We start from the raw sequence: 22,317 nt of genomic DNA, 5'->3' as shown, positions 1-22,317 counted from the left end.
TCCCCCAACCGTGGGAGTGGGCCATCAGGTATGTACTCCCCCAGCGCACGCCCCCGGGGTTAAGGGGCGGGGGTAATAGATATGACCAGGGCCCTCCACATGCCCAGATGACCATGGCCCCAAGGACAGCAGTGGCATGTCCCTCAGAAGAGTGCATCAGCCCCTGCCCCCCAGCACGACAGTGCCATGCCCCATCCCCGGGGCTGGGGGGAGCGGAACCTCTAGGGTCCCCTGGGGGGAGGGGGTGGGACACCCATCAGCAGCAGCAGGAGCAGCAGCATCTCCCGGGGACGGGGATGGGGAACCAGCAGCAGAGGGGTGGGGGGACAAGGGCAGCGGCTTGGGGCCCACACCAACGGCTGTCTCCACTCTTCTTCCCCGCCTCCTGTGTTCCGCAGCTGCACCATCGGAAGGACCGGAGAGCGCCGGCGAGGTGTCAGTGGTCCCAAACAGCCCACTGGGGCCATCACTCCAGGCCAGCCCCTCGGCGGAGGACTAACCAGCCCCATGGCGGGGATGACGGCGGACCCAGCACCACCACCCAACGGCGACGGACCCCCAGCTGCTGGCCATCCACTGTCGGCAGCTGGAGGTCACCGAGCAGCGGCTGTGGGTGGAGGAGTGGCACCTCCAACTCCAGGAGCGGGTGCTGGCCTGGCGCCAGGAGGCATGGGGGGCCTTTATGCGGACATTCGACTGTATTGCGGACTACCTGGCCCCGCATGCTGCACCGGCCGCCGCTGTGCCCACCCTGCCTGCTCCACCCGCTGCTCTACCCGCTGCGCCATCCGCCGTCGCACTGCCACCTGCCACCGAGGGCCCTTCCACCGAGGGGGACCTGGGGCCAGCTGACACCCGCCGGCCATATCTACTAGTCCGCCCGGCCCCCAGCCAGCCCCAGCCAGGGCTGAGGCCGAGGCGTGGGTAGCGGCCACCCACCCCCAGCGCTGGACATTAGGGGGTGTGGGGCCCAGGACGTGGTCCCCCCTCCCCCTTTGTATATATTCCCCTCAGTTTAATGTTCTTTTGTAAATAGTTTCTATATTAGACCCCTGTTGTTATGCTGATCCCTGCCCCCCCATGTACATAGTTCTCCCCTTCCTTGTCTTCCCCTTTCATCTTATCTTATTTATAATACATATATATAATTTTGATTTTGCCTGTAAATAGTTAGTCATGATAATAATAATAAGAGTTCTACAGATATTTGATTTGACAAACAAATGTCTGCTTTTATTTACAAGAAAAGTGGGGGGGGGTGCTCTTGGGTGCTCTATGGTGTGGGCGTAGGGGCAGGGAGTGTTGTGGAAGATGGGGGGGTGCTGTGGGGGGGTCTGTCAGCATTCACCCCGTGGCCTCGTCGAACTGGGCCCGCAGGGCCTCCCGGACCCGGGTCCCTTCGGGGTCCACCTGGCGACTGGGGGCAGTGGGTGGCTGCACATCGGCCCTGCCGGCCTCCACAGCCCAGCCCTGAAAGAAGGCCTCCCCCTTGCTCTCCACCAGGTTGTGGAGGGCGCTGCAAGCGCCCACAATCTGGGGGATGTTGGTGGGGCCCGCATCAAGGCGGGTGAGGAGACACCTCCAGCGCCCTTTGAGGCACCCAAATATGCGCTCCACCACCTGGCGCGTGTGGTTCAGGCGCATGTTGAAGCGCTCCTGGCTGGCTGACAGGTGGCCCATGTACGGGTGCATGAGCCAGGGCCGGAGGGGGTATGCCGCATCTGCGATGACGCAGAGGGGCACGGTGGTGTCCCCCACAGGGATCTCCCGCTGGGGGATGTAGGTCCCCGCCTCCAGCCAGCGGCACAGGCCCGAGTTCCAGAATACCCAGGCGTCGTGGGTGCTGCCAGGCCAGCCCACATAAATGTCCAAGAAACGGCCCCGGCTGTCCACCAAGGCCTGGAGGACCACAGAATGGTAGCCCTTCCTGTTTAAGTAGCGTCCTCCACTGTGCTCCAGGGCGCGGATGGGCATGTGGGTCCTATCCAGAGCCCCAAAGCAATTGGGGAAGCCCAGGGTGGCAAAGCCCGCGATGGCGGCATCCAGGTCCCCCAGCCTCACGAGCCTGTGGAGGAGCAGGGCGTTGATGGCGCGGACGACCTGCAGGGGAAGCACATGGGAGAGCACCAATGAGGGGTGTGCAGGGTGTGTCTGGCCCTCCCCTGCCAGGGCTCCCCTCCCCTCCCCTCCCCTCCCCTGCCAGGGCCCCCCTGCCCTGCCAGGGCTGCCTCCCCCTCCCCCTGTGGACAGCCCCGACGGTGGCCTTGCCGACACCAAACTGCTGCCCCACGGATCGGTAGCTGTCTGGAGTGGCCAGCTTCCAGACAGCGATGCCGACTCGTTTCTCCACACTAAGGGCACGCCGCATGAAGGTGTCCTGGTGCCTCAGTGCTGGGGTGAGCCACTGGCAGAGCTCCAGAAATGTCTGCCAGCTCATGCGAAAGTTCTGGAGCCAGCGGTCGTCGTCCCACTCTCCAAGCACCAGCCGCTCCCACCAGTCGGTGCTGGTGGGGTAGCTCCACAGCCGGCGGCGTATGAGGCGGGGTGGGGGCGGGGTGCTGCAGAGTTGGGGGTTGCGTCCTCCTCCCCTGCAGGCAGCTCCTCCTCTGTGGCAAGGATGTGCTCAGCTGCCTCCTGCATGGCATGGAGCAGGGCGAGCACTACTCCTACAGGGGTGGCTGGGTGGACCTCTGGCTGCTGCTGCTGCTGCTGCTGCTGGGGATCCATGACTGCGTCGCTTGAGGTGTGCATGCCTATGGCTCTGCAGACCGCGTGCTGTGCAGGCTGCGTGTGTCTGGGAGGGGCCCTTTAAGGGAGTGACTAGCTGGTGCCCCGGAAGCGCTAGTCCGCCCTGTGACCCTGTCTGCAGCTGTTCCTGGCACCTTTATTTTGATGTGTGCTACTTTGGCATGTAGACGTTCCCTCGCAGCGCCTGTTTCGATGTGGTGCTGCCCAACATCGACGTTCAACATTGACGGCACCAGCCCTGGAGGACGTGTAGACGTTATTCATCGAAATAGCCTATTTCGATGTAGCATGCACGTGTAGGCGTAGCCATGGGCACTTGCCCAAGCACTCAGTTTACAGAGCACCCTGGTGTGGACTGTGCTTCAGCAGTAGAAGCCACACTTCTAGCACCAAAGATACCATCGGTAGTTGGAGGTGGGTTTATTTTGTCATGAGCTCTCTCCTGGCAATAAAGCCTATCTCCACTATGCATTTTACAATAACACAACTGCAGTGGCACAGCTACACCATTGTAAGGTGCAGAGTGTAGATGCAGCCTAAGTGCATGTCTACGCTGCCTGTCAGAATCACAGGCAACAATCAATCCAGCAGGGAGGCAGTTTATCATGTCTCCACCAAACACTCTTCCATCCACTTGGATACTCCACTTAAACAGAAAGTGTAGGCAGAGATGACAGGAGAGTCTCTGCAGGGAAGACACGGCAGTATATAGATCTAAGTATGTCAACTTCAGCTACACTATTCACGCAGCTAAAGTTGCGTAACTTAGATCAATGGCCCATCGTTGTGTGAACCAGGCCTAAGGGGGATTATGAACTGGCTTGGTTAAACTAGTACATCTTGTGTGGACACTCTTAAATCAATTTAAATGTAGTTTACACGAGTTAAAGCATAAGCCAGTTTTAAACCACCCTGACACCTACCCTGATTTAACTAACTTTGTTCTTAAACTAATTGAAAGTAAACTAGTGCATCTTCTGTTTGTGTGCAAGGCCAAAGTTATAGCCTTGAAGAGTCTGAAGTCTAAAAGTTGCAAATCCTGCAAACATGTATGCATGTACTTAACTTGGGCTGTGTCTACACTCCCACCCTCCTTCGAAGGAAGGATGGTAATTAGGGTGTTGGGAGTTTACTAATGAAGTGCTGTGCTGCATATGCAGCACTTCGTTAAGCAACCCCGCCCCCTCCAGGCGGCAACTTCAAAGTTTTAGAACTGCGACTAGACGCAAGCCAGTACTTCAACGTTTAAAACTTTGAAGTTGCTGTGGGGCGGGGATTTGCTTAATGATGTGCTGCGTATGCAGTGCAGCACTTCATTAGTAAACTCCCAACACCCTAATTACCATCCTTCCTTCGAAGGAGGGTGGTAGTGTAGACAAGCCTTAGAAGTTGTATTAATAGTCCTGCTCACATCCGCAAAGCTAAGCATGCAGGATCAGGGCCTTAGGAACTAATCCTTCAAAACCTGGCTTATCTGAGACCATTCATGTGAGCAAGGTTTTGCAGGACTGAATCTTTACATCTTTCCAATTAGCTGCACATATTTAGAATTTGAGAATAGCAAGTAAACAATTATGCAAATATGATTTCTTTAATGTGAAAACTAACTTAGAATACACCAGAAGGAGCTTTTTCATTAGTGATCAATTTGAAACGTAAATCTAAATTATTTGTTCATTCAATTTCTAAGGTTTAAAATTGTTTTGATATTTCAACAATGCATTTGTAATGACTCTGCTTAAGTAAAATTAAAGCACAATCATTGACAGTCAGCTTTCTCCACCAGGTAGCCACAATAAACAAAATAATTGCTGGCGAAGAAGGGTGGAAATGTCCTGAGAAACTCATTTCTCAGTTCCCATTGACCATCACCTGCACCGGACTTCATACAGCAGTTTAATCCTATTCTCTCCCTCAAAGGTTTCTAGTCTCTGCAAGATCCTGACTGCTAGGGAACAAAGAGTGGTATGTGGTTCCCTCAAAGGTCAATCATTAACCTGCCCCAGCAACAGTTTTAGGAAGATCAAGGCAACGAAGAAAAACTAAGAAAAAGCACTTTCACTTAGGAATGAATTGTTCAAAATGCCCTTATACACTGGATTTTATTCCCTTTCAGCTCAGCACTTTTTAATTCCTGCACGTATTTATTTCTCATCAAGAATAATGGCAAGATTTGTTCTCCCAGAGATTTGACCTTAAGTTTATTCTAGCCACAACACTATAGACCATTTCATCAATTATAAATGGACTCATGTATAGGAGCACTACTAGGCCCGCATAGTAATACAACCTTACTCTGAACACTTACCCTTATAAATAAATTAGGGCGATATCTTTGTGAAATGCCATTGGAGGGGGGAAAACAACGATCACCACTTTGCTACTTACAAATCACCGGTTCTAAAAGAGAAGAGAAATAACAGCACACATCTTTTCCCTCTGGTTTGCAGTGTACGTGTAACAAAATAGTGAAAATGCGCTGGGTCAACTATCAATAAAACATTCATTTTCATGAGTTATTGATGACCTCATAGCTCACAAGTGACAGAGCAAAGTAGACCCATGAGCAAGTTATGAAAGGCCATCAATAATAATTGGAAATAAATGATGTAACCAGAGTCTACACCATTGTGTGTTCTGTTTATGCAACTCCAGTTTAAGTTTCAACATTCCTAAGAGGCCTTTTTTCAAAATGTGCTGTAGTGACATGGGTCTGTAGCAGAAGCAATCAGCCGTTTTAGCATGAGCAGTAGTAAGAAACAGACACTCAGTTTATGGGGTATCTTTTCATCATAATGCAGGGAGATAAGCCTGCATCTCTCTCCGTATCAAAATAAAACTGTACAGTAAAAGAGTGAAAGGAGAGACAATGAACCTTACTAAAACATTTAATGCCACAGGAGCCCTAAAATCATACGTACAAAACCATTCACGAAAAAGAAGACACTAGTGGACAGGAGGAAACAGGAGGTGATGTACAAGGTTAAAATAAAACCTACTGCACTCTGTTAATGAACTAATAATTTGCATTATACTGTCAGGGAGCTTAATGTATAAAATGTTTTCTTATCAATTGGAGGCAGAAGAGACCAACATTTGATGAAGTGACTCTGTGCTCACGAAAGCTCATGCTCAAAACTTGTATGTTAGTCTATAAGGTGCCACAGCACCCTTCGTTGCTGCAACAATGCAGACGCTGTTACTGTTAATGGAAACATGCTATATAGACAGTGAGCTACAGTAAAGAGAGGACCTTATAACAATGGTGTCCAATAGGAATTCAAAGCTGGCCAAACTTGTGTTTATCATCTTTCCATACTCATCATGTTATATTATACAAAACTTTAATAAATAATATAAGAATATTGGTAGCTAAATAAATGCCCTCCCTCTTCCCCAGAGTCAGGCACACACCCACACCCAGCCCTAACTTAATGCCCTCCCCAAGAGCCAGGCACCCCCAGCCTCACCCCCCATTCGAATTCAATGCCAGCAACTCATCAGAACTGCCTGGGCTGCCTCTGGAGCCGCTCCCATGGCTGCCCTGTGCTTCTCCCACCAAGCGGTGGGGCACATACGAAGAGCAGGTGGATAGCACTCCCCGCACGTGGCTCTCAGGAGACTGCATTTAAAGGCTCCAAGAGCTGCAGGTTGGCCACACCATCTTATGAGTTAGGTATTCATGCATTCACCACCATGCAGTGTCCTATTTGCCACATATGGGCCGCGTCTACACGTGCACGCTACTTCGAAGTAGCGGCGCCAACTTCGAAATAGCGCCCATCACGGCTACACATGTTGGGCGCTATTTCGAAGTTGAAATCGACATTAGGCAGCAAGACATCGAAGTCGCTAACCCCATGAGGGGATGGGAATAGCGCACTACTTTGAAGTTGAACGTCGAAGTAGGGCACGTGTAGACAATCCGCATCCCGCAACATCAAAATAGCGGGGTCCGCCATGGCAACCATCAGCTGAGGGGTTGAGAGACGCTCTCTCTACAGCCCCTGCGGGGCTCTATGGTCACTGTGTGCAGCAGCCCTTAGCCCAGGGCTTCTGGCTGCTGCTGCGGCAGCTGGAGATCCATGCTGCATGCACAGGGTCTGCAACTAGTTGTCGGCTCTGTGTATCTTGTGTTGTTTAGTGCAACTGTGTCTGGGAGGGGCCCTTTAAGGGAGCGGCTTGCTGTTGAGTCCGCCCTGTGACCCTGTCTCCAGCTGTTCCTGGCACCCTTATTTCGATGTGTGCTACTTTGGCGTGTAGACGTTCCCTCACAGCGCCTATTTTGATGTGGTGCTGCCCAACGTCGAAGTTGAACGTCGACGTTGCCAGCCCTGGAGGACGTGTAGACGTTATTCATCGAAATAGACTATTTCGATGTAGTGTGCACGTGTAGACATAGCCATGGTGAGTAACGAACCCATTGGACACTGCTGACCTATAAGCTGGTATTTCCTTGCTTTCTATGGTGCTCTCTACAGTTTGGTTTAGAGAGCTATCACACTTAACCAAACCTAATCCCTTTGCAATTAATTTTTGTTTTGTTTTTGGTCAGTATATAAGAAAAACTTTCCCAAGTGCACTTCAGATAAATACAACTATTTTAAATGATTAGTTTGAAATAGGCTAATTATTTAGTACACCTTTCTGCAAACCATTATTCACATGAGCAGTCCTTACCCATATAACCATATTCAGGTAAGCAGTCCTATTAATTTAAGGAACAACTACCCAACTAATGTACTATCAAAACAAAAAAGCAGTGCAGTAGCACTTTAAAGACTAAAGACTAACAAAATGCTAATGGACTGCTTGTTTGTTTTGATAATATATTGACTAGCACAGCTATCTCTCTGTTACTACCCAACTAATCATTTGTGCTGCTTCCTCAAGATAACCTCTCCACAGAAGCCAAACTCTCCATTGAAAATTATCAGAGTTAGTATCAAGTTAGTGGTGCATAGGTATTGCTGAAACAACATACTATTTAATGCTTTAGGATGGTTTTTAAAAAAATACTTACAAAGTGGAAATATTCACTGGTATCGAATATAACTTTAAATATTCAGATATCTAACACAGGCAGTGTGATTACTGAAATCTTCCAACTGCAGTGCATACACATCATTTAACTATAAGAAAATAAAGTTAGAGTTGTCAAATGGAGACAGTTTGCATACGGCAGGATGGGGGGATTAAGTGACAAGGAAATTTCAAATATGTCCTTGAAACACATTGCAAAGTCCTTCATTACAAAAGGAAAAACACTAAGAACTCTCTCACTCTTAAATTAAAACTTTTGAATGTTCCTTCAAATAAGTGAAATGTGGTAAATCTCTAATTGTGAAGAATCTCAGTTCAACTGGTCCTTATTATCATCCTCTGTTCTCCCCACATCCTCCTTTCCTTATTATTCCCATTCTAACACTCTTAATTTGTAATGCATCACTTGATTTTAATCCATCACTTTTCTACCTCTGCTGCACTGCAGAGATACTCATTTGACAGCCCTGTTGTCACTGCTTAAAAAAGGAAACCATTTGAATGAAACAGTACTGGCAGACATTGAAACCAATGAGGTTTGACTCGACCTACATGAAAGACTTCTCTCACTCTCACTCCACAACCACACTGTCTCAGGAGTCAAAACTTTCATGCAAACTTAATCTAGAGTAGGCAGAATGACCACAAGACTAACCATTTCTACAACTAAATGCAAAACTCATTTCTTTACTTTAGCTTTGATTTAGTAATGGCTTCACAAGCTGTCTCTTCTACAAGATTGGAAGGAAGTAAGAGAGCGGATGAGATGGTTACTTCTATTTGTAATCACTTGGGAGATCTACATATGCTGTATGATGAAGTAAATACGTTGTTAGATTAATCTGTGCATCTGTTGGAACTACACAATATGACCCATAAACAGGAATGATAAGCAGATTTGAAGATACCTTGCATGAGGTTTTATTTTCCAAGATCTGACTTCCTAATTCTTCACTCCTTCTGTTTCAGATGATGACATTAGTGCAGTTTAGAATAATAAGCTGCATCCTCTACACAGCATTAAGTATTAGCTAGGTTGTCACTTGTTCAAGGGGAAACAGAATAATAAATTCAGAATTAATTTTATATTATTATGTTTTACTTTTTGTGGGTTTTTTTTAAATCTACTAATATATTTTGTTTTAGGTTTACTATAATTATCTTGTCACCAACTGTTGCATGAGAAACAGAACAGCTGTTTTAGCTGGCAATGTGTGAAAGTATGTAATATACAACCTGTCTACCTTGAGTACCCTATCTTCATGGTCAAGTAAAGGTAGAAACTTCAGGGAAACAAAGTTGAAATTCTTGAGAAAACAGTCTCATATTGAAGAAGAACAGATTAATTAAAATAGTAATGCTAGCAGAGTACTTCAAAAAGTAAAATGCTATATAAGTGCTAACTAGTATTTTCATTTCTGAAGATTTTTTGCAGCTTGAACTTGGTTACCTATACTGATGAAGCTGTACCTGTCCCATGCAAGTAGATTCTGATTGAGGTGCACCATCCAGGTGCTTACATAATTTAGGGTTATTTGCTGATTCTCCCTAGAGGTTGAATTAAATGTGTAATAAACCAAATCTTAATGAAAACCTATAACACACATGAAATTAATATGAACCCATACCAAGTTATCCATTTACAAGCAGATTTTCTTGTAGGTTTGTTGAGAAATTCTGTTCTAAAATCAGTAGTACAAAAGCACATTGGACTGGTGTAAATCTGCAAGAATTAAAATCAAAGTTAACTTTGGATCTTTAATGTAAATCTGCTACTATGTATTAGAACTGCCTGTGCTTTGTTTTCTAGTAAAAAAGATGCTGGAACTGCCCACAGATCCAAACTCCCCCTCAGGCTTAACACCCCCTCAGCCCCAAACTGACTCCCCCACCCCACAGGCTTAACCCCCTGCAGCTCCAAAGCATCCCCAGGCTTAAACCACCAGCCCCTGCAGTCCCAAGCCACTCCCCCACCCCCAGACTTAACCCCCTCGCAGCCCCAAACCATCCCCAAGCTTAACCCACCACAGGCCCAAACCACCCCCGCAACTCCCAGGCTTAATCTCCTGCAGCCCCAAACCATACCCAGGCTTAACTCCCCACCCCTGCAGCCCCAAACCGCTCCCCCGCCCTCAGGCTTAACCACCTCACAGCCCCAAACTAGGCCCCCCAGCTCAACCCCCTTGCAGCTCCAATCCTTCCCCCACACCAGCTTAACTCTCGCAGCCCCAAACCGCCCTCAGGCTTCACCCACTCACAGCCCCAAACTGCCCCGCCTAACCCAGGATTCACTTACCTTATCCAGGAGCTCCATATGCTGCCACCCCCTACTGCTCTTTAGCCAGCAGCCTTCTCCTCCTCACCTTGGCTACATGGATCCCCACAGTCCTTCACCTCCCCCCATTTACAGCACGGCAGGAGCAGCTCCCAGTGCCCTGCCATGCTGAAAGAATGGAACTCAATTTAATTGGCTTAACAGATGGATCCCCCTGACAGCCATTAAACCAATTCAACTGAGTCCTACTCTTTCAGCGCAGCAGGCAGCAAGCCACAGGAGTGAGCAGCAGCACCAACAGGAGCCACTAGTGGCTCCTTAAAGAGCCTTATGCAGCTCAGAGCCACCCAGCTGGCTTCCAAAATGGCAGCAGGAGGAAAAAGGTGCTGGAACTGCGTTCCAGAGCATTTCACCAGAAAAAAAGCCCTGGAACTGGGCATATTGTTTTTGCAGAAGTTGCTAGGAATATGCAACTGTTATCTTAAAACCCTTTTCTCTCCCCTGCAAATAAAACTGAAGCCCCAAAATATTCACCTGGAAATTGTATATCTGACATTTAGAAGGGTTTATTTTTTGTACCTCTTCTCAAAAAAGTATATTGATGCCTTATGTTCTAAATTATTTTAAGGCAATATGTACAAAAGAGTATTGTTTGAAGAAATCATGGACATTCCAAACTAACCTCTATGCAATTATTGTCCTAATTATTGGCCTATTGAACATAAAAAGGATGGGAGAAGAAAAGGAAAGGAAACAAGAAACTAGAAGGAGGAAGAAAATACACTACTCCTCCTGCAGTTCTTTTTCCTCCTCTCCATCTCATCAACTCATAAGGAATCAACTTTGTTAGTCATTTTAACACATATCCAAAAATATTCTCAAAAATTCAGCTGAAAGCAGAAAGACAGCATTGTAAATTTCAGCCCAAATAAGATGAAGTTTGGCAAAGTTATAAGCAACTGAAAACAGCATCTTATAATGGGAAGTATCAGGTAACCCTTAGCAATAGGTGGGACTGCCAGCCTCACTTATTTAAAAAACAAGCGACTGTCCAAATATCATTCTGTGGAGGAAACTTTCCTACTTTTTCTGCTTATTGAACTGTTGATTGGTCACTCATATTGTACATATTCTATACCTACTTGCGGAGGACAGAAACTGAAGGAAGAACACGTGACAAGGCATATAGTCTATAGCAGTATAGTGACACCTGTGATGAGGAAGGATGCTTTAAACTGAACAAATACCTCAATATCAAAACATCCGTTGACTTTAATTTATGTAATTTACAGAGACATCTGGAGGTCAGAAACCTTCTGGAGATGGTTTTCCAGAGTTTTCTTCTCCTATGACATTAAAAAAAAAACAACCTTCAATTTGATGCATCAAATGGCCCTTTCCAGAGATAAAAGTCTTGCTCATAAGAAACAGAGTGCTGAGACATCAGGATGACTCATAAGAACAGCTATACTGGGTCAGACCAAAGGTCCATCTACCCCAGTATCCTGTCCTCTGACAGGCCAATGCCTGATGCTGCAGAGGGAAAGCACTCCCTCTCCTGACATCCATTTCCAACTGCTGACAAACAGAGGCTAGGGACACCATTCCTACCTATCCTGGCTAATATCCATTGATGGACCTAACCTGCATGAGTTTATCTAGTTCTTTTTTGAACACTGTTAAAGTCTTGGTCTCCACAACCTCCTCTGGCAAGGAGTTCCACAGGCCTACTATGCGCTGTGTGAAGAAAACCTTCCTTTTATTGGTTTTAAACCTGCTACCCATTGATTTCCTTTGATGACCCCTAGTTCTTTTGTTAAGAGAACAAGTAAATAACTTTTCCTTATTCACTTTTTCCGCACCAGTCATGATTTTATAGACCTCTATAATATCCCCCCCTTAGTCTCCTTTTTTCCTAGGCTGAAAAGTCCTAGTCTTTCTTCATGTGGCACCCATTCCAGATCCCTAATCATTTTTGTTTCCCTTCTCTGAACTTTTTCCAATGCCTGTATATCTTTTTGATGATAAGGCAATCACATTTGTATGCAATATTCAAGATGTGGGCATGCTACGGATTTATATAAAGGCAATAAAATATTCTCTGTCTTATTCCCTATCCTTTTTTTAATGATTCCTAACATTGTTTACCTTTTTGACTGCTGCAGCACATTGACTGGATGTTTTCAGAAAACTATCCATAATAACTATGTTTAGAGGGTTTTGTCAGAAAAGCATCTGTTTTGTCCACAAAACCCATGGAGCATCTACATTCCCAAAGGCATTCTGTCAACAGTAAGTCAACGGAATTCAGCACTTTTGTTGACAACTGTATCCCACTAACCACGAGGAAGAACACGTCTGTCAACAGAGGCAAAAAGCTCTTGACAAAAAGCTGGCCTAGATATTCTGGGGGCCCTTCTGTCAACAGAATGGGCTTCTGGAACACGCAACAGCCCTGTCTGTTGTGCTTCCAGTTGGCTGTTTTGCCGGTAGAGTGGCCAGGCAGTCTGGCTGCTCTCTGTTGACAGAGTGGCTCCCTGTTTCATCCACCCCATGGTTTGGCCGTGATCTGTCAACAGAAGTTATGTCAGAAGATATCTTCCAACAAAAACTTCTGCCTACAGATCCCTCTAGTGTGGACATAGCCAGTGACCCCAAGATCACTCCCTCGAATAGTTATAGCTAAATTAGTCCCCATCATTTTGTATGTATAGTTGGAATTACTTTTTCCAATGTGCATTACTTTACATTGATCAACATTAACATTTATTTGCCATTTTGTTGCACAATCACTTAGTTTTGTGAGATCTTTTTCAAGCTGTTCAGTCTACTTTGTTCTTAACTATTTTGAACACTTTATTATAATCAGCAAATTTTGCTACCTTACTGTTTACCCCTTTTCCAGATCATTTATACATAGGTTGAATAGGATTGATCCCAGTACAGACCTTGGGGGACACCACAAGTTCCTCTCTTCCTCCTGAAAATGTACCATTTATTCCTACCCTTTGTTTCCTGTCTTTTAACCAGTCTTCAGACCATGAGATGACCTTCACTATTATCCCATGACAACTTATTTTACTTAACAGCCTTTGGTGAAGGACATTATCAAAGGCTTTCTGGAAATCTAAGTACACTATATCTACTAGATCCCCCTTGTCCATGTGCTTATTGGCCATCTCAAAGAACTCTAGTAGATTAGTAAGGTATGATTTCCCTCTACAGAAACCAAGTTGACTTTCCCCCAACAAGTTATGTTCATCTAAATGTCTGACAGTTTCATTCTTTGCTATAGTTTCAACTAATTTGTCTGTTACCTATGTTAGACTTAGTGGTCTGTATTTGCCAGGATCACATTTGGAGCCCTTTTAAATATTAGAGTCACATTGGCTCTCTTACAGTCAATAGGTACAGAAACCAATTTAAAGGATAAATTACAAACCATGGTTAATAGTTCTGTAATTTCAGATTGAGTTCTGTCAGAACTCTTAAGTGAATGCCATCTGGTCCCGGTGAGTTGTTACTATTAAGTTTATCAATTTGTTCCAAAACCTCCTCTAATGACACCTCACCTCAATCTTGGACAATTCCTCAGATGTGTCACCTAAAAAGAATGGCTCAGGTTTGGGAATCTCCCTGACATCCACAGCCATGAAGACTGATGCAAAGAATTCATTTAGTTTGTCCACAATAGCCTTATCTTTGAATGCTCTCTTAGCGCCTCATTAGCATTCTTTCATTTGACCATTAGCATGGTCATTTTGAAGTTTTGGCCAAGTGTGGCCACAGCCATTGTGGTTTTTAAGGTGGGGTATGTAAATTGGGCCACTATGATGGTATCTTTGAAAAGTTTCCATGATGCTCGCAGGAATTTTAGTTTTGGGACTTTTTACTTTTGTCCATATCTTTCAGGAAGGATGGCAGAGCTGTATCCAGAAAAGGGTGAATTCCGTCTGACTCTTAGAAATTGCAGAAGTGATGAACAGTGGCGAGCACAATACATTGTCTTTCTCCTGATTCTATGGAGCGTCTCTGATCCCACTCTGAGTGTTCAGGAGAAAGCATGTCATTCTGACTACCTAACAACATGGAGATCCAAGTATATACATACATGTAGACAATCATCCAGTAAGCTTCTTTTTTTTTTCCATTTTACCTCCTCCCCATTTTTTTTTATTTTACCTCAGTACCAAAGGAGTCACCTTTGCTCTTAGTAAGGGATTAGCTGTGGGGTTTGGTGGGAGAACACAATACGCATCTTATGTTATTATAAATGGCATCACAACTAGCTAGATAGTTTAACTGAAGTTAAATAACCACCATTGTTGCCATTTAAGTGATAGCATTAATATGCAGTAATAGCACCACTGAGGAATTAATTGCAATTATACTGATAAACCATCAACCATTCAGAGATTTTATAATGCTTTTTTTAATGCTCAATCCTGTGGGGTGCTGAGTATCCTAATCCCCTATTGAAGTCAATGGGAACTGGAGGTTCTCAGTCCCTTCTGCAGGAGGGGCTCAGCTCCTTGCAGTACTGGGCATGCACCAGGATAAAACTCCTCATACCAATGATCAATACCAATAATTCCAAATCCTGTTTTGGATTTCATCGAACCTTTTAGAGAGTACTTGTCCATTAAAAAATGGAGCAGTTAGTTAAGCCAGTTTTTAATGTTCTTATTAAGTAAGAATTACATGAATTTCAAAAGCTCTTTCCTACAGCTTCTTAGCCACGTCTAAACTGGCCAGCTATTTTGAAATAGCTGGCCCAACTTCGAAATAGTGTGCAGCGCATCTGCACGCACCGGCTACGTCTACACGTGCAGCCAACATCGAAATAGCTTTCGATATCGAAATAGTCTATTTCGATGAATAACGTCTACACGTCCTCCAGGGCCAGCAACGTCGATGTTCAACTTCGACGTTGCTCAGCCCAACATCGAAATAGGCGCAGCGAGGGAACGTCTACACGTCAAAGTAGCACACATCGAAATAGGGATGCCAGGCACAGCTGCAGACAGGGTCACAGGGCGGACTCAACAGCAAGCCGCTCCCTTAAAGGGCCCCTCCCAGACACAGTTGCACTAAACAACACAAGATCCACAGAGCTGACAACTGGTTGCAGACCCTGTGCCTGCAGCATAGATCCCCAGCTGCCGCAGAAGCAGCCAGAAGCCCTGGGCTAAGGGCTGCTGCCCACGGTGACCATAGAGCCCCGCAGGGGCTGGAGAGAGAGCATCTCTCAACCCCCCAGCTGATGGCCGCCATGGAGGACCCAGCAATTTCGACGTTGAGGGACGCGGATTGTCTACACGGTCCCTACTTCAACGTTGAACGCTATTCCTATCTCCTCATGAGGTTAGCAACTTCGACGTCTCGCCGCCTAACGTCGAAGTTAACTTCGAAATAGCGCCCGACGCGTGTAGACACGACGGGCGCTATTTCGAAGTTGGTGCCGCTACTTCGAAGTAGCGTGCACGTGTAGACGCAGCTACCATGTGCTATTTCGAAGTTGAAATCAACGTAAGGCAGCAAGATGATGAAATCACTATCCCTATCAGATGATGGGAATAGTGCCCTACTTCGACGTCCAATGTCGATGTAGGGCATGTGTAGATGATCTGCATCCCGCTATGTCAAAATAGCGGGGTCCTCCATGGCGGCCATCAGTTGAGGGGTTGAGAGATGCTCTGTCCAGCCCCTGCAGGGCTCTATGGTTGCCGCATGCAGCAGCCCTTAAAGCTCCACGCCCCCAGATTTTCCTGTGGCAGGAAGCTGAGAGCATGCAGGCAGCAGCACAGACACATGCATAGCCTGCACACACTCCAGACACCCCGAATCCCCACCCAGCACCCATGGCAGCCAGCCAGCCCCCTGAACATCCCCAGGGCACACCCCCCAGGGAAACCCAGGACTCCCAGCCATCTAGCCAGGGAGGAAGAGGCGGTGGGGCCCCTCCAGGTTGGACGCCGAGATCCAGGACTTGCTGGGGCTTTGGAGTGAGGAAGAGGTGCTCCAGGTAATGGGGAGGAAGCAGCGGAACACAGACGCGTTCGCCCAGCTGGCCAAGGGCCTGGCTGCCCAGGGTCAACCTGTCCACACTCGTGACCATGTCAGGAGTAAAGTCAAGGAGCTGCGGCAGGGTTACACCCGAGCCCGGGACACGGCCAGCCAGCCTGTGGATGCCCCTGCCACTTGCTCCTTTTACAGGGAGCTCAGGGAGATCCTGAGCCCTGGGTACACCTCCTCCCCAGCCACCCTTGACACCTCAGCCGACGAGCCCCAGCAGGCCCCAGAGACGGAGTCCGGCCTGGAGACCAGCCCTGCACCCCAGTGGCCCCCCAGAGGAGCCCACCCCTGGGACAATGTAGGAGGAGGAGGAGGGCTTCTGCAATGGGGGGCTCCGCATCAACCTCCCATCCCACAGCTCCAGCAGGGTGTCTACCCAACGGATGTCCCCCAACCGTGTGAGCAGACCATCAGGTATGTACCCCAGGCGCACGCCCCCAGGTTAAGGGGCAGGGACAAGGAACATGACCAGACCCCCCGCTCCCCCACACCCATCTGACCCTGGCCCACCACGGTCCAGCTAGACCATGGCCCCGGGACAGCAGCAGCATGGCCCCCCCAGAGCCCATCAGCACCTGCCCCCCAGGACAGCACCATGCTCCATCCCTGGGGGTAGGGGGGAGCAGAACCCCCAAAGGGGGGTCACCCAATGGGGGGGACACTACACCCATCATCATCCTGGGGGACAGGGGATGGGGAGCCAGCAGTGGTGGGGGGCGTGGCCCACATGTCAGGGCCCAGACTAATGGTTGTCTTCACTGTTCCCCGCTCTTTTCCACAGCCACACCATCTGAGGGCCACAACAGCACAGCTGCCATGTCCGTCGTGCCAGGCAGCCCTGGAACCAGCCCCGGGATGAGCTGGCCGCTGCCGGAGCCAGCCGCAGGTGGCCGCTGACCCCCAGCTCCTTACCATCCTCCAGCGCCAGGTGGAGGTGTCAGAGTGCCACCTGCAAGTGGAGAAGCACCAGCTCCATTTGCAGGAGTGAGCACTGACCTGGTGCCAGGAGGCCTGGGAGTCCTTCGTGAGGACCCTCAAGCGGGTCACCGATCAGATGCCAACCCCTGCTGCTCTGGCTGCTGTCCCTCCCAGCCACCTCCAACTCCACCTCCACCTGCCCTGGAGCCCACCAAGGAGGAGGACCGTGGGGCTCAGGAGCCAGCCCAGCCATACTTGCCAGTCCTCCTAGGCCCCATCCAGCCTCAACGGGGCCTCCAGCCCAGGTGTGGGTTGCACCTCCCCCACTGGTTGCGGACAGTAGAGGGAAGGGGGCCAAGGACTGGGCCCCCCAGGCCCCCCCTTTGTACATAGTCCCCCCATAAATGGTTGTCATCCCAACCCTCTTTAGTAGCAGCACCCCCAATGTACATAGCTCCCCATTCCTGTTTGAAAATATTCATCGTTTGGTTGGGTTTCAATAATGTTTGGTTTACTTAAAACAAAAAGAAGTGTGTCGTGTGCTCTCAGGGCATGGTAGTGTGGGCATGGGGGCAGTGTAGTGTGTTGTGGGTGGTGGTGGGGCAGTGGGGCACCCGCCAGGCTGGCCCCACTGGCACTCACCCCACAGCCTGGTCGAAATGGGCCCACAGGACCTCCCGGACCCAGATCCCCTCGTGGTTGGCTTGGCAGTTCGAGGCAGGGGCTGGCTGGGGGTAGGCCATGCCAACCTCCACAGCCCAGCCCTGCATGAAGACCTCCCCCTTGCTCTCCACCAGGCTGTGGAGTGTGCAGCACGTCCCACAACCTGGGGGATGTTGGGAAGCCCCATGTCCAGACTGGTGAGGAGGCACCTCCAGCGGCTTTTGAGGCATCTGAAAATCCGCTCAACCACCTGGTTCACATGGCGCAGGCGGGTGTTGAACCCCTCCTGGCTGGTGCTGAGGTGGCCCAGGTAGGGGTGCATGAGCCAGGGCTGGAGGGGGTAGGCCACATCTGCTACAAGGCAGAGGGGCATGGTGGAGTTCCCCAGAGGGAGATCCCTCTGGGGGATGTAGGTCCCCGCCTCCAGCCGGTCACACAGGCCTGAGTTCCTAAAAATGTGGGTGTTGTGGGTGCTGCCAGGCCAGCCAACATATATGGCCTGGAAGAGGCCCTGGCTGTCCACCATGGCCTGGAGGACCACCAAGTGGTAGCCCTACAAGTTCACGAAGTGTCCTCCACTGTGCTCCGGGGCATAGATGGGGATGTGGGTCCTGTCCAGTGCCCTGAAGCAGTTGGGAAACCCCATGCTGGCAAACCCTGCGATGGCCACATCCAGGTCCCCAAGCTGCATGAGCCTGTGGAGCTGCAGAGCGTTCAACGCGCAGATCACCTGCAGGGGGAGGACATGAGCACCCATGAGGGGTGTTCAGGGTGTGCCTGGCCCCTGCTGAGCTGTCCCTGGGCTCCCCCCTCACCCTTCTGGACTCTCCCCTCCCCATGGTCCCCCCTATGGGCTCTCCCCTCCCCAGGGTCCCCCCTGCCCTCTGGGCTGTCCCCTCCCCCAGTCCCCCCCACCTCCTAGGGTCCCCTCCTGGGCCTCCTTACCACCATGACAACAGCCCCGATGGTGGCCTTGCCCACACCAACCTGCTGTCCTATGGATTGGTAGCTGTCTGGAGTGGCCAGCTTCCAGACAGTGATGCCGATCCATTTCTCGACGATGAGGGCATGCCACATAGGGGTGTCCTGGTGCTGCAAGGCAGGGGTGAGCCACTGGCAGAGCTCGAGGAATGTCTACCGGCTCATCTGGAAATTCCAGAGCCAGTGGTTGTCATCCCACTCCTTGAGGACCAGCCGCTCCCATCACACTGTGCTGGCGGTGTACCTCCATAGCCAGCGGTGCACCCGGGAGGGCCCCATGATGGTCTGGGGCAGCTCCTTCATCCCCCGAGCACAGCTCATCTTCCAGGAGGTGCTGGGCGACCTGCTCCGCAGCGCCAAGCAGGGCAGCCCCTGCCTCGGATATGGCCCTGAGGGCTTCTGGCTGCTGCTGCTTCTGCTGCTGCTGCAGGGGTGGGTCCATGCTTTGTGCCCGGGGTCTGCAACCTGTTCTCAGCTCTGCAGACCTCGTGCTGTGCAGGCTGAGTGTGTCTGGGAGGGGCCCTTTAAGGGAGCGGCTTGCTGTTGCCCCAGAAGGGCTAGTCTGCCCTGTGACCCCATCCCCAGGCTTTCCTAGCCCCCTTTTTCTGATTCGGGCTGCTTTTGTGTGTAGACGCTCCCCTGCGGGGCCCATTTCGATATAGCACTTTCCTACGTCGACATTGAACGTCGACGGCATCAGCCCTGGAGGATGTGTGGATGCTACATGTCAAAATAGCTTATTTCAATTTTGCTACATCAAAATAAGCTATTTGGACATAGCGTCCCAGTGTAGACGTAGCTCTTGTGTGTCAGTAGCACTCAGTGTGTCTATACAGTACCTTTTTCTTTTAAAAAAAAAAAAAGTAAATGGCTTACATTATTGAGCTGCTATTGTACAATACATGCAAAATGTAGATTTTTAATGAATGTATGCGCAAATATTTTAAATAATATGTTACAATCCAATCCAGCAGTTGTTTCAGTAGCATAGTATTGTGTAGAACAGGTTTGTGAGTTCCTTATGATCTCAGTGGAAATGTCTCATTCTTTCTGCTCTTGGAAGAATTGTAACTGTTCCTTGATACTGTAATAGGTCCTAAAGAGCCATGACCCAGATTCACTGTCAGTGGAAGAGTTTATTTTTCTGTTGGAGTGAATCATATATCCACATTCAGAAATATGCAGCCAGATTCTGTTTGCTTTGCTCACGAGAGTCTCGCTGATTTAAATGGCTCCATTCACACACGGAAGGTTAGCCAGTAACGTTTTCATTTTTCATTGCTTTGTTTTTGATTAAAAGCAAAAGAAACTGATCTGACTTGAACTAGACATTTTCAGATAAGGTGATACCTTCAAGCACAAAGCATTGTAAGACTCATATGGCAAGGGTTGGTAACACTGGGAATTGGTATGCTAATCCACAGAGGCCGCGTCTACACGTGCACGCTACTTCGAAGTAGCGGCGCCAACTTCGAAATAGTGCCCGTCACGGCTACACGTGTTGGGCGCTATTTCGAAGTTGAAATCGATGTTAGGCGGCGAGACGTCGAAGTCGCTAACCCCATGAGGGGATGGGAATAGCGCCCTACTTCGAAGTTGAACGTCAAAGTAGGGCACGTGTAGACGATCCGCGTCCCGCAACATCGAAATAGCAGGGTCCACCATAGTGGCCATCAGCTGAGGGGTTGAGAGACGCTCTCTCTCCAGCTCCTGCGGGGCTCTATGGTCACCGTGTGCAGCAGCCCTTAGCCCAGGGCTTCTGGCTGCTGCTGTAGCAGCTGGGGATCCATGCTGCATGCACAGGGTCTGCAACCAGTTGTCGGCTCTGTGTATCTTGTATTGTTTAGTGCAACTGTGTCTGGGAGGGGCCCTTTAAGGGAGCAGCTTGCTGTTGAGTCCGCCCTGTGACCCTGTCTGCAGCTGTTCCTGGCACCCTTATTTCGATGTGTGCTACTTTGGCGTGTAGACGTTCCCTCGCAGCGCCTATTTCGATGTGGTACTGTCCAATGTCGAAGTTGAACATCGACATTACCAGCCCTGGAGGACGTGTAGACCTTACTCATCGAAATAGACTATTTTGATGTCGCTACATCAAAATAAGCTATTTTGATGTAGCGTGCACGTGTAGACGTAGCCAGAGTAACTCAGCTAACAGAGATGAACTCCTCCAGCCAACCTGGGAGGGACCACACATTTTAAGATTCTCAGAGAAATATATCCATAACTGGTATGGTTCAAAAGAGGAGCAGTTAATGCCTATGTATTCATAGGTTGGAAAATATTGCTTTTAATAGGACTAAGGAATGAAAAGTAGCTAATGCCTGCTCTTTTCTTGTGTGTAATGGATGAAGAGTTTCACTATATTCAACTCAGTGCATGATTCCTAACAGATTGAGGTTCCCAATACACAGCCAAAGCAATTTAATTAACTTCTGGGGCACATCCAGTCTAAGCAGAAAAAAACCCACATTGGACCCACCCCTGTTCCCATTGAAGTCAATGGCACAACTGCCAATGATTTCAAAGAGAGCAGAAGCAGACCCATTGTTAGCAGGGAACTGATGCCTGCTTGCTCATCAACGCATGGCAGATTCACATGTATCATTAGTGTTAAAGGGAGTTACCGGAGGAAGTCTGTGAATATTTATAGGATGGGTTCCCCCCACTACCACCACAGACTTATGTTGATAGTTCAGCAATGAGAACTGTGTAACATTTTCCTATGAATTTTAGATGAGACTGTGACAAAGCACAAAAATCCATAGATTACCATTTGGCTCCTGGGTTATGTAAGTAGGTTGATGAAGAAATACCTATCAAGATATCACAGATTTCCAAAATGATTGACTAATCTTTAATACCCATGTCAGTCTGTATTGAATTTCCACAAGGCCACTAGGGTTTATTTATATATGCATCTATTCACATCAGATGAGCTCCACAAGTACATATAAATTACCCATTAGGTCACATAAGCTCTCATTCCTTAGAGCAATTAAATTATAAAGTGTCTTACTTCACAGAAATTTTAACCAAGACCCAGTCAGCAAGATTTTAGTCCATATGTTTAAAACTACAGTTTATTCTTAAATGAAAGGAATGCAATCTTAAGTCTATCCTTCTCATCAAGAGATGGGAACAGACAAAGCATAGCTATAATTTAGGGCTTGGTGCATCTACCACACCTATGAAAATCAGGAGTAACAACTTAAATTCATGGAGTTTCATGGTGTAAAACTAGTGGGAGGTATAGAAGAATAAAGCCCTTGGAGTATAGAGCTGATGTCAGTGTGTCTGTCATGACAGTCATACAAAGATGCAGGTGCTTAGTTTTTATGCACTGTACGGAGCCCCTTGCAGACAGGTGTGTAAAATTAAGAACGTGCCTGAGTCTTTGCAGGAATGGGGACTTCTACTGTACCTTTTAGGGAATGGAAAAGAGTTAAATGTGCACGTTTTATACTATTTTAAAAAGATGATCAACCCCCTACTCTCATTCAAAGTTCTCAGCTTCGCTGTTTCCCTCGGTATTCTTTGTTCATCCCTCCATGCCTAGGTGTTGTGGAGACATGCAGTCATCCATCACCACCAATTATGAATTTCTTCCTTCTAAT

This window comes from Carettochelys insculpta, chromosome 2 (genome assembly GCF_033958435.1).
Source record: "Carettochelys insculpta isolate YL-2023 chromosome 2, ASM3395843v1, whole genome shotgun sequence".
Taxonomy (NCBI): Eukaryota; Metazoa; Chordata; order Testudines; family Carettochelyidae; genus Carettochelys; species Carettochelys insculpta.
This window is presented reverse-complemented; position numbering follows the sequence as displayed.